This window comes from Patella vulgata, chromosome 4, assembly GCF_932274485.2.
Source record: "Patella vulgata chromosome 4, xgPatVulg1.2, whole genome shotgun sequence".
Lineage (NCBI taxonomy): Eukaryota > Metazoa > Mollusca > Gastropoda > Patellidae > Patella > Patella vulgata.
In genome coordinates, this window is record NC_065882.2 from 77,615,361 (window position 1) to 77,631,299 (window position 15,939).

Sequence of the window (15,939 nt, forward strand, 5' to 3'; positions counted from 1 at the left end):
TGGTTGTATGTGACAAGGAATAGAGTCCTCCGGTTTCCTCCCACCATATGTTAGTCCCAAAATTACCTACTTTGTGTGGAGTGGACGTTGAACCCCATTTCTCTCTTCTCTCTTGGAGTACAAACAATTATAATCCTTGAGTGGCATAATAAAAACACAAAAAAAAACATTTATATGGAAAATAATCACTGGTTTGTATGTATTATGGGCTTTAATTGGTTGACTGCCAGAGATAATTGATGATTTCTTGTGTTTTAATTGGTTGACTACCAGAGATAATTGATGATTTCTTGCGTTTTAATTGGTTGACTGCCAGAGATAATTGATGATTTCTTGTGTTTTAATTGGTTGACTGTAAGAGATAATTGACAAATAATATTTTCTATATTTCAGGTTATTCTGTAACATTTGTTAGAAAATTAATGGAGGTTAGTGAGGTTTTAATATTAACTAAATATTGTCGTAAAAATGTGTGCCAGGAACTTTTTTCTTTTGATATACAATACTAATTTAAAAATCTGAAAGTCACCTCATTATAACTACTGTTCGGGTCTGACAAATAATTGTCAGATCGTAAAGTCTGCCATTAGGTCAAGTAAATTATTGAAATAGATACCATATGTTAGTCCCAAAATGACCTCTCTCTCTCTCTCTCTCTCTCTCTCTGTCTGATCTTATGTAGTACCATAAAATCAGTCATTGAGTCAAGTGGCATAGTTTCAATTCCCTGGATGTACATGACAAGGAGTAGGGTCGCCTTATTCAGTTTCCTCCCACTGCTAAAAACCTCTACACACAATCAAAATAAAATTGAACCATATGTTAGTCCCGAAATTACCTAGTTTGTATGGAGTTGAGTGGATGTTGAAGCCCATTTCAGTCTCTTCAGATTACCTTCACAGGTAATATTCTATGTCTTTTACAACTCTATGTTAGATTGGCTAGCACATGCTATCTACTGGGGTTTCAATATTCATTGTTTCATATTGTAAGGGGTGTTGGATTACACAATGGTTAGCATGTGCGTGTTGTATCATAAGGTCTGTCATTGAGTCAACTGGCAGGGTTTCGATTCCCTGGTTGTATGTGACAAGGAGTAGGGTCGCCTGTCCAACCTCGTGGGTTTTCTCCGGGTACTCCGGTTTCCTCCCACTGCTAAAGACCACTACGCTCAAGCAAATTATTGAAATAAAATTGAACCATGTGTTAGTCCCGAAATGACCTAGTTTGTGTCGAGTGGACGTTAAACCCAAATTCTCTCTCTCTCTCTCCTTTGATATTGTGTGGAACTGAGGTGTGTTGATGAGCATCTAGCTGGCTCCCTAACTAGAAGATTCCTAGTACGGTACCACCAGTGTTGGCAGAGAAATTTCCTTCTAATTTTCAAGTCTGGTTCCCCCTTGTCAGTGGTGGTGTATGGATGGGAAGAAAAACTGAGTTGACCCTTGAATGTGCACGTAAAAGAACCCTCATAACACTTAAATTTCATTTTATTTTTTAATTAAATATGTTTTTTTAATTTATATTTTACAGAGTGTTGCGTTATTGGGAACATCATTTTTTTTAGTATTTATATCACACACAACTACCTACATGGGATCATTAACTTGTATGGCTATAGCTATATCTTGTTGTGGTTTTCATAATAGTGGTATATTAGTTAATCCACAAGATATAGCTCCTAAACATGCTGGATCAGTATTTGGTATGTACAACATTTAACTTATACAGTAAACTTTGCATAAGTCGGATCTAAATGGACTGACCAATTTTATCCGAGTTACGCGAAGATCCGAGTTAGCCGAAGACCTAGTTCAGCTCTGAACGTAGGTCTCATTATCGCCCTGTATGTTCAGGAACCGTCTTACTGAATCCTTGTCGAAATAAAATCGGTTCCCAGTCAATTTTACAGGGCAACTTTTTACAACTAAACGGTCGTGTGTCAGTCTCTGTGAACGCCTGAACAATGTAAAGGAACATTTTAGTGAGAACATAAGACCTTGCTTACCTCGCTAGAGTCAGCATGTGCAACACAACATGCTGTTAAAAATGTGTACTGTTGAGGTCTAGAGTGGGCTAGCGTACGAATTTACGTGGCACGGCCATATAAGACGAAACGAAATTTAGGTAAGCTGGGGTGGGAAATAATTAGAATCATTGAAAAGCTGAGAAACTTCATCAATTATTGCTTTGCCTAGCCAAATTGCAATCAAATTTTTTCAAAAATTCCAATTTTTGTCTTATATGGCCGAGTTGCGCAAAATGTGCGCTGCCCTGTATTTGGATTTCAATAACGTAAGCCAGGCCGTTTGGTGGAGGGGGGCGTATTTTTAACAGCATGTTGTGATCATACTGCCGATCCGACTTAGGCAAAGGAAAAAAGCCGGAATTAGATCAAATGGACCGAACATTTTGATCCGAGTTGAACAAAGATCCGACTTATGAAATCCGTCTTACGCGCACAAATTTTAAAAGAAAAACGTGCAGGATCAAAGGGTCCAAACGATTTTATCCGAGTTGAACGAAGATCCAACTTATGCAAGGTTTACTGTATATAATTATATATATATGGGGTCACAAATGGCCGCTATAGGTCATAAGTCATGGATTAGATCCCACAATTATAATATGGGATCTTAAGTAATGGGTTGGATCCCATATTTTAACGTAGCAAGGAGTAGGATTGCCTGCTGATCCTAATGGCTTTTGTCTAAGCACTCCTCCTCTCCCCCCCCCCCCCCCCCCCCCCCCCGCCAAAAAACCAACTAAAGGTAATTATTGAAACAAAACATACCTTTTCAGTGTTTGTTGTAAAATGACCTAGTTGGTGTAGAGTGGATTCTAAACCCGAATACTCTCTATCCCAAGATTTTATTTCATGTATCGGGACAAAGAAAAATATTTGTTAAGATGTCAAAAAGGAGCCACGGTGGGTAAGACACTGGCTTGCTGGCCTGGAGGTTGGGTGTTCGATCCCTGCATTGGCCGAGAAAGTTTATCAGAATTTTCCAACGTGGCCTCCCCTTGTGCAGCACGTTTGACCTGACAAGTACAGCTGTATAGTCGTTCAGATGGGACAAAAAAAAAAAACGAGGTCCCGTGTATAAAAGATATCTTGGCAGTTGGAATTCGATCTAAATGTAGGTGATAGTGCCACTGCCCGGGTAAAATTTACCTCATAGCACACTGTATGGTGTATGCCCGTCTTTATTAACCCTGTCGGATGCAGGACAGTAGGACATTAAACTCCCATTTCATTTCATTTTCATTTCATAAGATGTCAAAAAATACTCTCAAAAAATACTTCCTTAAGAAGAAAGAATGGAAGTTATATTTATTTGTGTGGCATATTAATATCTCTGAAAGACAGGTATGGGTATATAATATTGTATATTCTGTATTACAGGTATAATGAATATGGCAGGTGCAATACCAGGTATGTACATAATCTAATAAGATAATCTAACATACACTTAGTTAGCTCGAGGGGTTGGATGGCCGAATGGTTAGCACGTGCATGCTGTCTTATAAAGCATAAAGTCTGTCATTTAGTCAACTGGCGTGGTTTTGATTCCTCGGTTGTACGTGACAAGGAGTAGGGTCGCCTGTCCAACCTCGTGGGTTTTCTCCGGGTCCTCCGGTTTCCTCCCACTGCTAAAGACCCCTACGCACAAGTGAATTATTGAAATAAAATTAAACCATATGTTAGTCCTGACATGACCTAGTTTGTGAGGTTAAACCCCATCTCTCTCTCTCTGTGTCTTTCTTGAATTATGGGGATCACTATGGCTAAGTGGGTAAGATGCTGGCTCGCTAGCCTGGAGGTCGGGTGGAGCAGAACAGTAGGACGTTAAACCCCATTTCATTTCATTTATTTTATTGAATTTTCTCCCATACTGAAAGAGTTTAAATAGAGTTATCTCCAATGTTTCTGAGATCCCAATTTTAAAACAATATGATGATAGGTTTATTTTATTTTGTAGGTTTTGTTGGTGTGTATATAGCAGGACATATTTTAGAGGCTACCAAGAGTTGGAGTGCTGTATTTAATCAGACAGCAGGGGTGTGTCTGGTGGGTTGGATAGTTTTCGTGCTCTTTGGAACTGGCAAAAAAATCATCTAAAAACCTTTGTGTTTCAAAATAATTATGGAATAACATTCAGCAACAAATTAAAAAAACACTGCCATAATTTATTTGTGTTGGGCTGATATTTAAAAACTTGAATATTCATTCCTTGTTCGATTCATATTAAAGATGGAATCATGAACTCATTGGGTGTTTTTTTTCATCATCCCGGGAGACAGTGGAATAAAGAAATAACATAACAACATTGTGAAACTGCTGCATAAACTTATAATTGATACGTGGGTATTATATGGAACGTTGTTGGTGGTTTTATTTTTATAAAATCTATTTTCTGTGATCAATGATCTATGTTGATTGTGATTTTAATTCTTAGTCAGTGATCAAATCCGCCCAATTATTTCAACTTTTATCCTTTTCATTTGTAAACGTTAAACCTATGTGTGTAGAAGTGAGAGAGAGTATGTAATGTATATGTTGTACAGTAGAGCCTGGTTAATCCACACATTTGGGTTCTCATAGAAATTCTCCAGACCAATGAAATTCATTCATTATAATATTCATCCAAGAGTTACTGGATTACATGTGTCCGGAAAAACGAGGTTCCACTGTATTTCAGTCTGATTAAAACACGGATCCTATTTCGTTTCGTTTTTTATAGTTCAAAATTTCGTTTTATTGTCTTTTCTACACTAGAATCTGGTAGATTTGTTATATAACCCAAGTTCTGGATGATGTGAAGGATTAGCCAATGAAACAATCTGTTACAGCGAGCTTTTGGCATAAGATGCACAGAACTGTGGGTAAACCACTAGAAACGTCAACGCTGATTGATTAATCAAATGTCTGACATGATGGGGTCAAAAGCCGCACGTATGTCTGACGCGACCCCCCAAAACAACCGGTCAGATCTTCATGTAGTGTAGGCCATCGAAAGTATAAAAAAACGAAACGAAAGACAGATCTGTATTTTAAGGAGAATGTTGATAAAAGTTGGTAAGAAAATTATGTATTATTTACATGTATGTATATTTATTTGTATATATAAGTAAAGATAAATTGAATGACATAATAAATTATTAACTATGTATTATATACATGTATGTTATGTACATTATATTAATTTATGTATTATATACATAAATCTATGTACGTACACAGGGGCAGAAAAATGATATGTTAGTGAGGTGCGGGAAAGATGAATCATGCTAGTTTTGCTTTCTTGTCCTGTCAGTTATTCATAACCAGATGGGGACGATGGAAACCAGTTGGTTCGTGGGCCCAGGGCTATCTAGTCCACCCCTGTATCTATATTATATAACTGTGGTCGGCAAAAATTTTAGGTGATGGGCCAAACACATGAAACGGTCTGTTACGGTGAGTTCTTGGCGTGCCATGCACGGAACTGTGGGTAAACCACTAGAAACGGCGTCGCTGATTGATTAATCAATGTCTGACGTCATAGGGTCAAAAGCTGCTTGTACGACACCTGGCGCGACCTTCCACTACAACTGGTCAGATCTTCATGTAGTAGAGGCTATCGAAAGTATAAAAAACAAAATGAAATATAGATGTGTATTTAAATCAGATTGTTGTGTTATATAATATATATTCTGTATGTGTACATATGTAGTATATTGTGGGAGTATTAGTTTTTACATTAGACCATACTTGGGTTTCTTTCTTTAACAATTGCACTACAGTAAGGTCTAACAACATCTTTAACAAGCTTGTCTTCAATTGTCCTGATCTGACGTTCCATTCAGTCAATGACCCATCACCCAATCAAAATGGTTAAAATAAGGCTTCAAAGGGAAAAGAAATGAATGAAATATTGTTTAAAAAAACTACTTTTCTGTGCCAGGGGGTGGATGGCCAAATGGTAAGCACGTGCACGCTGTATCACAAGGTCTTTCATTTTGATTCCCCGGTTGTATGTAACAAGGAGTAGGGTCGCCTGTCCAACCTCATGGGTTTTATTAATTTTCCTCCCCCTGCTAAAGACCCCCTACGTGCAAGCGAATTATTGAAATAAAAAACTGAACCATGTTAGTCCTGGAGTGGAGGTTAAACTTTAAACCCCCTCTCTCTCTCTCTCTCTCTCTCTCTTCTGCACTAATGAAGATGAGCATATGTCATGCAGTATGGACTAGACCCAGTTCCTTGCCAGGTCTATTGTCTTGCAGCACAGAGAAAAGAGAAGAAATGAAATGAAATGAAATGGGGTTTAACGTCCTACTGTTCTGCTCCTAACCTGGGCTAATGAAGACGGGCATACGCCATACAGTGTGCTATGAGGGAAATTTTGCCCGGACAGCGGCACTACGGCCTACTCTTATATCGAATTCCAACTGCCAAGGGATCTTTTACGTGCACGCCAATGTGTACACTGGACCTCAGTTTTTCGTCCCATCCGAATGACTAGACAGCTTTCCTTGTCAGCCCCTCCGTCCTGCATCACGAAAAGAGAAGAAGTAGTTAGATCTTGATGTAGTGTAGGCTAACAGAAATAAAAACAGGAATAAATTTGTAATTAGATTATTAGACTATGTATTATACCTAGTAGTAAATGTATATACATCACTGGGGCACATGTAGATATTTAGTTACATAAAAATATGTATTATAAATACAATAGTTAATTGGGCATTATGGAAGATTAGATAAACAGCTGACAGTTCTCACTGTAATAGTTAAAAAAAATAGATAATATAAAGGGAATATGCTAAAAATTTCAGGCAAATTGTTCCACTCTGAACCAAGATATTAGCAATTGAATTTTAGGTTAGCCTCGATTATCATTACCAAAGTCTGGATTATTCATTTTTTGGATTTAATCAGATTGGATTCAAATCTAGTGAAAATCTGACACATAAGATGGCGTCAAGAGTTGATCAAGGTCTCTTCATGTTAATTAATGTCTAATTAATAATCTAGATAACATTTCAGGCCTAAAGAAAGACCTGCAATAGACAGAATTAGCTCTTGTATATAATTATGTACATCACTTTGGACAGGCGTAGATAATTGGATACAAATTGGGACTGATTATTACAAGAAATATCATTCCTTTTATATCTGAAGATTTTATCAAATCTATTGGAACAACACTTTTTTTAAAATCTATTTTATGTACTGTAGATAAAATTAAATAAAGTTGAAATATATTTAGTAATACAAAAATATTATTTTAAAATAATTCATGTGTAATAACGAAATTTTAACTAAGATAAAATCCAGAATTTAGTAATTTGATTGGATAATATTAGATTGATTTTAGCGCTTAGCCAATCAAAATTGAAGTATCTACTAAAATATGGATTTTATCTTTAGTTAAGATTTCGAAAAACAGGGCCCTGGACCACTCTGGTTTCAGGTAGTCTAAGGGGACTTGGGTAATTTCGAAGATCAGCTACAAAACTCAATGTTAAACGGATTACTTGTTTATCAATTTTATTTTTTTTTAGGGGAAGTGGGGTAGTCAATATTTACTTATACCAGATTCTAAAGGATTAAGTTAGTATGTTGCGGACAATTATCACTGTGCTTTTCTTCGTATTTTCTGCTGTTATTTAACGCTAAGTTGCCACTATCACGATTCGCGCTACGATTGAAATCGTGGGTTTAATCGTGGAGAAATCGTGGTGATCCTTTCGGGTCTTATATAGTGTGGTCAGTCGTCGCATTCGTGTTGATCGTATCGAGACGTATCTGAATGTATCTGCATTTACCAGATCGTGGATTAAATAGGGTCAACCCTATCGTAAAACATCGCACGATGACAGTAGGTACCTAGCATTATGTATACTATTCAAAAAAAGTAGGGGATATTTGATTTTGGGGGCATAATACTAAAATATGCAAATGACTACGAAAAAAGTCACTATAGAACCTAACAGAAGAAACATTTCCAGTTACATGTGACGCCCAAACGCACCAATAGCTACCGCATGGAATGCAGGTGATGCTTGGGATCATCATGGGGGTCCAACCCAAGATTTGCACGACTCTGACTTTGAATGTTACAGTCATTGTGGCATTGAATTCCAGGGTGGAAACATCAGTTTAATTGTTTTAGTGACCAGAAAACAAATTTTGATATGCGTCGGCTTACCCAAAATGAAAGGTTACGTGCCCTTGGCATGCTACAGATCGGCACAACACAGGCGGTTGTGGCGCGGACGATGAATGTTTCTCAGTCTGTCATAAGCAGGCTATGGTCCAGATACCGTGATACACAATCTGTACAGGACAGACCACGCTCAGGTCAACCAAGGGCGACAACTCAAGCCCAGGATCGATTTATCCGTACCTTGGCCTTGAGAAATCGTGTCATCACAGCAAATCAGATCAGCGCTCGTCTTCAAACAGACACTGGTGTGAGAGTGAGTGGCCAGACGATTCGGAATCGACTGCATAGGGGTCATCTTCGCGCCCGACGTCCTCGCGTGATCCCTTGTTTGAGAGATCATCACATTCAGGCAAGACGTCGTTGGTGTAGGGATCGTCAACACTGGGATAATCGACGCTGGAGCAATGTGATGTTTTCAGATGAGTCAAAGTTCAAGACGTTAACGTCATCAGACATGATCCATTTGGGGGTGGTTCTGTTATGGTGTGGGGAGGCATCACTGTTGCTGGAAGAACGGCTTTACATGTTGTTGCGGGGCGTGTTACAGGCCAGTACTACCGGGACAACATCTTGGCAGTCCATGTTGTGCCGTTCGCACGACGTCATGGCCGCCGTTTCATCTTCCAGGATGACAACGCAAGATGTCACAGGGCCAGGATCGTTACAGGTTACCTCCAACAACAGAACATCACCACATTACCTTGGCCAGCACTGAGTCCCGACCTCTCCCCCATCGAGCATGTCTGGGACATGCTTGGACAGAGGTTACGTCAACGTCAACAACGTCCTGCCAATGTCCAAGAACTTGCTGCTGCGTTGCAACAGGAATGGGACAATCTGGACCAAAATGACCTTAGACGTCTCATTAGGAGTATGCCACGTCGGATCAATGCTTGTTTGGCAAACAGAGGAGGATTTACCCGTTACTGACTTGGTTGTGATGCTGTGGTAACTTTGCTGTTTGACCCCGGGTATCATTTTACCCTTAAAATGGTCAGTCTGTGCCTTACTTAGTCTAACGATCATTTGGAATAAATCGATGAATGTGAACTTCATTTCATTTTGTCATTTGTTTCTTCGTCAGTTTCATTAGGTGACTTTAATAACACTTAAAAATCAAATATCCCCTACTTTTTTTGAATAGTATATTATACATGTATGTAAAATAAGGACCAATAACTTGTACGGGCATATTTTAATTAAAACACCAAGTCAGTACAACGTTGCAACATTCTAACAGTGATATCATGTTGTTGAATGTTCACTCTTTTTATTGGGGTATATTACATAACAGAATTCCACGATAGAAAACATGGTAACAGGGGCGGATCCTGGGGGTGGGGTGGGTCCAAACCCCACCCTACTCAGCTACATAATTTTTTTTTTGAAAAGTGTAACGACCGTGTGATTTATCCTCAGATGGTGTGATGGGATTGGCATACAAAGTGCAATTTAGACATGTGTGATATCACAATTAATGCTTTGCATCAATGAAATTGAATCACAATGTGATCCTATTAATTCATAATAAAAATAGACTTCAAACGGAGTGTTGGATTTCTCTCATTAAAAAGCCCAATGTCTATTTTTGCCTACGTAATTTAGAGACGATAATGGCATCATACATTGTCAACTGTCAAAATTCCTTAACATGTTGAATATGAATATATATTTGATAAAAATGTTAAAATGGTTCCAAACGTTTTAATATATTGACTGCTTTTTTTTATAATAAAATGTTTTAAATATGTTTATTTTGTTGCCCAGGGGGGTGGGTTGGCCAAATGGTTAATATGTCAAGAAGGCGGATTCGATTCCCAGCCTGTACTGACAAGGAGTAGGGTCGCCTGTACGTGACAAGGAGTAGAGTCGCCTGTACGTGACAAGGAGTAGGGTCGCCTGTCCAACTTTATGGGTTTTCTCAGAGTCCTCCGGTTTTCTCCCAAGCGGGGGATCACGTGGCTAAGTGGGTAAGACGCTAGCTCGCTAGCCTGGAGGTCGGGTGTTCGATCCCTGCATTGGCCGAGAAAGTTCATCCAGATTTTCCGGCGTGTTTCTCCCTTGTCAGTGATGCAGGACGGAGGGGCTGACATGGAAAGCTGTCTAGTCGTTCGGATGGGACGGAAAACCGAGGTCCCGTGTACACATTGGCGTGCACGTAAAAGATCCCTTGGCAGTTGGAATTTGATATAAGAGTAGGCCGTAGTGCCGCTGTCCGGGCAAAATTTCCCTCATAGCACACTGTATGGCGTATGCCCGTCTTCATTAGCCCAGGTTAGGAGCAGAACAGTAGGACGTTAAACTCCATTTCATTTCATTTCATATTGCTCCCAAGCGAATTATTGAATTAAAATTGAACCATGTTAGTTCCGAAATGACCTACTCTCCCCCCCCCCTCTCTCTCTCCCTTTAATAGTTACTTTACTATTCCTTTAATTGCCATCCGTGACGGGTTTTGAAACTGCAATAAAACACAGGAAAAAAAGGTAAATCTGAATCAGATAGAATGACTAAAACCAGAGGGATCGTGTCAGACAAAGTCTGATTTCATCGCACCCATTTTAGATTAATTGTTTCAATGGCAATTAGTAATTGAACTAGAGTATACAGGTCACAATTCTATGGAATACAATTACTGCTTATTACTGAGCGACGTTTCGACTAGACTTTAAATTCACTTTAGGTACACGTAATTAAGGGGTATCTCTGGTTGATCAGCATTGATTAAGTATTGTTGTGTACATGTATATATTGTCCTGTCATATTTTCATTTTTTATCATTGCTTGATAATGACTAGAGAAGCCTAGTCGAAACGTCGCTCAGTAAAAAGCAGTAATTGTATTCCATAGAATTGTGACCTGTACTATTTTAGATTGTCTAGTAGGCCTAAGTTGCAATCATTCAAGACCAAATTATTGGAGGAGCCGCAAATTACGAGATCACCTTTCTAACCATTTCGATGGAATATTTTACAGCAATTTTGGACATTGAAAATTGTCACAAACAGATAACAAACATTTCACGACACATGCGGGAAGGGAAGTTAGATTTTTTCCAGTGCCGGATGGTGTAAATAGTAAACTGAACTAAGGCCAACGGAAAGTTGCCATACAATAAATGATATAAAACATAAATATTCCTAATAAGTCCTGGTAAAAGCCAACTAATATTTTAATCTTTTCATAAATCTGCAGTTGAATCAATTTATCCATGATTTTGCCGTCAGAAAAAAAGCCAAGGTTGTTGTTATAAATTACCGGTATTTGTAGGAACCATAATATTTTTTTCAGTGCGTAGGTCTTTCTTTAGGCCTGAAATATTATATAAACTATTAATAAGACATTATTAACAAAACAAGACCATAATCAACTCTCGATGGCATCGGATACTAGAGATTTTAACTAAATTAAAACGGTTCGTCATTTAAAAATTTAATTTTAAAATGGGAAAGCGAGGCTAAGTCTCGAATATACTAGTGCCCTGGTTACCACTATGCACACATCTTGTCAAAGCTACAGTGTTAACTTGGCTCAGAATGAGGTAATTTGAATGACATTTTCAATATTTTCTTTTTTTATCATCTATTTTTAAACCATTATAGCAAGCATGACCAACTCTTTATTAAACTCCTATAACTGATATATCTTTAAGAATGCAGTAATTTCCTCCCGAAAATAACCAGCTACAAATATAAGCTTCCTCATTATGATAAACAAATAAAAACCATTCAACCTGTAGTTATTGTGTTAGTCCCACACAACGTATTATCAACAGATGAATTAATTATGAAATCTATTTTAATCTGTTTATGTTTTTTTTTGTTATGTTTAACTGCTCACATTTGTTGCACTTTTAACAAGAGGAAGAAATGCGGTAAACATTATAATTAAAAAAGAAAAATTGAATTAAAAATAACAAAGAGAGGAAATTAAATTAAAATGTCTTTTGTTGTAAGAATATGATTAAAACAGGAAAATGGTATATGATATAATTAATGTAATTTGATCGTACATGTCGGAAAACATGTAGACATATTAGAAATGTATGTCATGGATGTTCATGGACAGATATAAAAAATATGTCATTGTTTGATATTACATATTTTTAAAGATGCGAGAGAGAGAGAAATGGGGTTTAACGTCCACTAGGTCATTTCGGGACTAACATATGGTTTAATTTTATTTCAATAATTCGCTTGCAGTGGGAGGGACCGGAGGACCCGGAGAAAACCCACGAGGTTGGACAGGCGACCCTACTCCTTGTCACGTACAACCGGGGATTCGAAACCACGCCAGTCGACTCAATGACAGACTTTATGAAACAGCGCGCGCACGCTAACCATTCAGCCACCCCCCACCCTTTTAAAGATGCATTTAGTGATAGAAGTTTAAGATATATACCTAATTTGATCTAACCATTATTATGGATATTTTTATGCTTTAAAATCTATCGCAGGTCCCAATACAGTTATAACCTCCATACTTTCTTCCTAAGGACGTTTTTGAGAGTATTTTTGACATCTTAATGGGGCTAATTCTCTAACTCAATATTTTCCGTGTTATACGAAATTAAAAACACAAATAAGAATTCAATATTTGCACATTTCCACCCATATTGATGTTGCCGTGAAACTAAAGGATCCTAATATCCAATATTTAAGACATAATTAACATTTTATAATCAGTACACGAGTCGTGTACCCTATGACTTCGAGTGCCATTTTGTAATGAGCAAATAAAAACATATCCTAAAACACAATGTGGAAGTAATTAGTAAAGGTTGATTCACAAACGACAAAATAATAATTTAAACGACTGCCGTTCAATACGAACTGTTCACGTATTTCACTGAACATAATCGATTAGAAATTACAATATTTTGTTTTAAAAATAGAATATTAATATTTACATACATTAATTTGTGCTTTCAGAGCCATTTTCGTCTGTGGCCGTCATGGTGTACCCTTATATCTAATTCCAACTGTCAAGGGTTAATTTACGTATACACGACAATGTTTACATGGGACCTCGATGTTTCGTCCCATCCGAACGACTATACGTTGTCCCTTGTCAGGCCTTCTGTCCTGCACCACTGAAAAGGGGAAAACAGGCCGGAAAATATTTTCCCCAGATCGAACACGAGACCTCTTTATTAGCGAGTCAACGTGTTACTCGCTGAACCACCGGGGCTCCTGGTTTGGAACTATTTATTATATGTTAGGCACAGGTAGTTAAATTGAATAAAAGTTGGGTTGATAAATTGAGCAAAATAATCTTTTTTTATGTAATGACGACCGTAAAACGTTTTTTTTTAAAACATAAATTTGTAACTTTTTGTGATACTGAAAATCACGGATGATATCCCCGCGTTAAGAAGATTAGATTACCATGGCTACTAAATGTTGTGGATGAATCATTAGTGTAGATACCAATCAAAACAATTGTAGACGAATGAATGAATGAAATAGGGTTAAAGGGACATTATGGAAGATTAGGTAAAGTGCTGACAGTTAAATAGTTTTAAAAAAAAGATAATGTAAAGGGAATATGCTGAAAATTGCAGTCAAATTGCTCAACTTTAAACCGAGATATTAGCGTTTGAATTTTAGGCCTAGCCTCGATCATCATTACTAAAGCCGGTACGATAAAAACATATAGTCTCTATTATCCAATTTTTGTATTACATCAGCAATGACCGCTGAGCAACAAATCGGATTCAAATCCAGTGAAAATCCAACACATAAAATGACATCGAGAGTTCATTATAGTGTTGCCATGTTAATTAATATCTAATTAATAGTTTATATAGCATTTCAAGCTCAAAGAAAGACCCTAACGTGTACACGGGACCCCGGGTCGTCGTCAAACCCCAACGTGTACACGGGAATCCGGGTTGTCGTCCAACCCCATCGTGTACACGGGAATCCGGGTTGTCGTCCAACCCCATCGTGTACACGGGAATCCGGGTTGTCGTCCAACCCCATCGTGTACACGGGACTCCGGGTTGTCGTCGAACCCCAACGACTAGACGCTGTTCCTTGCCAGACCCTCCGTCCTTGACCACGCTGGAAAATCCCATGAGGACAGAACTTTCTCGGCTAACACTGGGGTCGAACCCCGGTAGAAGCATAACGATTAGTTAGCTTTGGTCTCAGAGAGAGAGAGAAATGGGGTTTAACGCCCACTCGACACAAACTAGGTCATTTCGGGACTAACATATGGTTTAATTTTATTTACATAATTCGCTTGCGCGTAGGGGTCTTTAGCAGTGGGAGGAAACCGGAGGACCCGGAGAAAACCCACGAGGTTGGACAGGCGACCCTACTCCTTGCCACGTACAACCGGGGATTCGAAACCACGCCAGTCGACTCAATGACAGACTTTATGGTACAGCGCGCGCACGCTAACCTTTCAGCCATCCAACCTCCCGCTTTGGTCTCAACTAATGAAATGAACCAACTTGGCTTATGAAGACTGAAGTTTCTCCAGACTCATTTCGATTTCAAACTCAGTGGATCTTTAATGTTCTCCCAATGATATTCACGGGGATTCGGCTTTCGTCCCATCCGAGAGTATTCAGGGGCGTGCTGGCAGGGAGTTTAGGAGGACGGTGTCCTCCCAGGCCCCCATTAAACAATAAGTCCACCCGTATAAGCGGGCCCCCTGAGAGCTCTAATTTTCATTAGCATTAAATTAAGCAGACCTGTCATGAGTGTCTTGTGTAGTACAGTAGTATGTCTTATAGTCAAAATAGCAGCATAAATTTGGAAAATATGATACCTTGATTTCTCCCAGAAGTGCTTGCAAAACGCGTTTCCCGCACGACCCTGGATTATACGCTTTTCCTTGCCAAGACATCCGTCCTATCCCAGTGACAAGAGGAAACCAGCGGGAAAATTCCCGATGAACTTTCTCGGCGAACACCGGGGTCGAACCCGGGAGGTCCTTTAAACATGCATTATGCAAGAGCTAAATCTGTCTATTGCAGGTCTTTCTTTAGGCCTGAAATGTTATCTAAATTATTAATTAGACATTAATTAACCTATCCAGACCATAACCAACTCTAGATGGCATCGTTAGCCTGCGATCTTTAGTGGATTGTGCGCCGATTTACTGCATAACTTTCCTTCACGATTTAACGATTAAATGGATAATCGAGACTACGCTGTTTATCGTACTGACTTTAGTAATGATGAGCAAGGCTAGCCGGAAATTTCAACCGCTTAGTTCTCGGTTCATAGTGGATCAATTTGAATGAAATTTTCAGGAAATTGCCTTTACATTATCTAGTTTTTAACTATTATAGTGAGAACTGCCAACTCGTTATCGAATCTCATATAATGTATCTTTAAGTGAACAAACCCCTCACACGCTAAGCCATCGCGAAGCCGGGTACCCTACTAGTGAATAAATGACCATTTTAAAACCACTCTTGATGATGTCAGATCAAATTAAACATGATGATATTCGTACTATTAAAGATGCATTATGTAAGATTCATATAAAGAGCTGACGGTTCTTGTTAATTGTTTAAAAATAGATAATGAAAAAGCAATTTATTGAAAATGTCAGTCAAGTTATTTTATTCTGAGCGACGCTATGCATGTCGGAAGTTTTGATAAGAATAGCGTGGTATCGTCAACTTCCCACTGTCGTACGATGCGTTACAATAGGATTGTCACTATTAAGGGTCCACGACCTGGTACGTGTAGATACGTCCGGG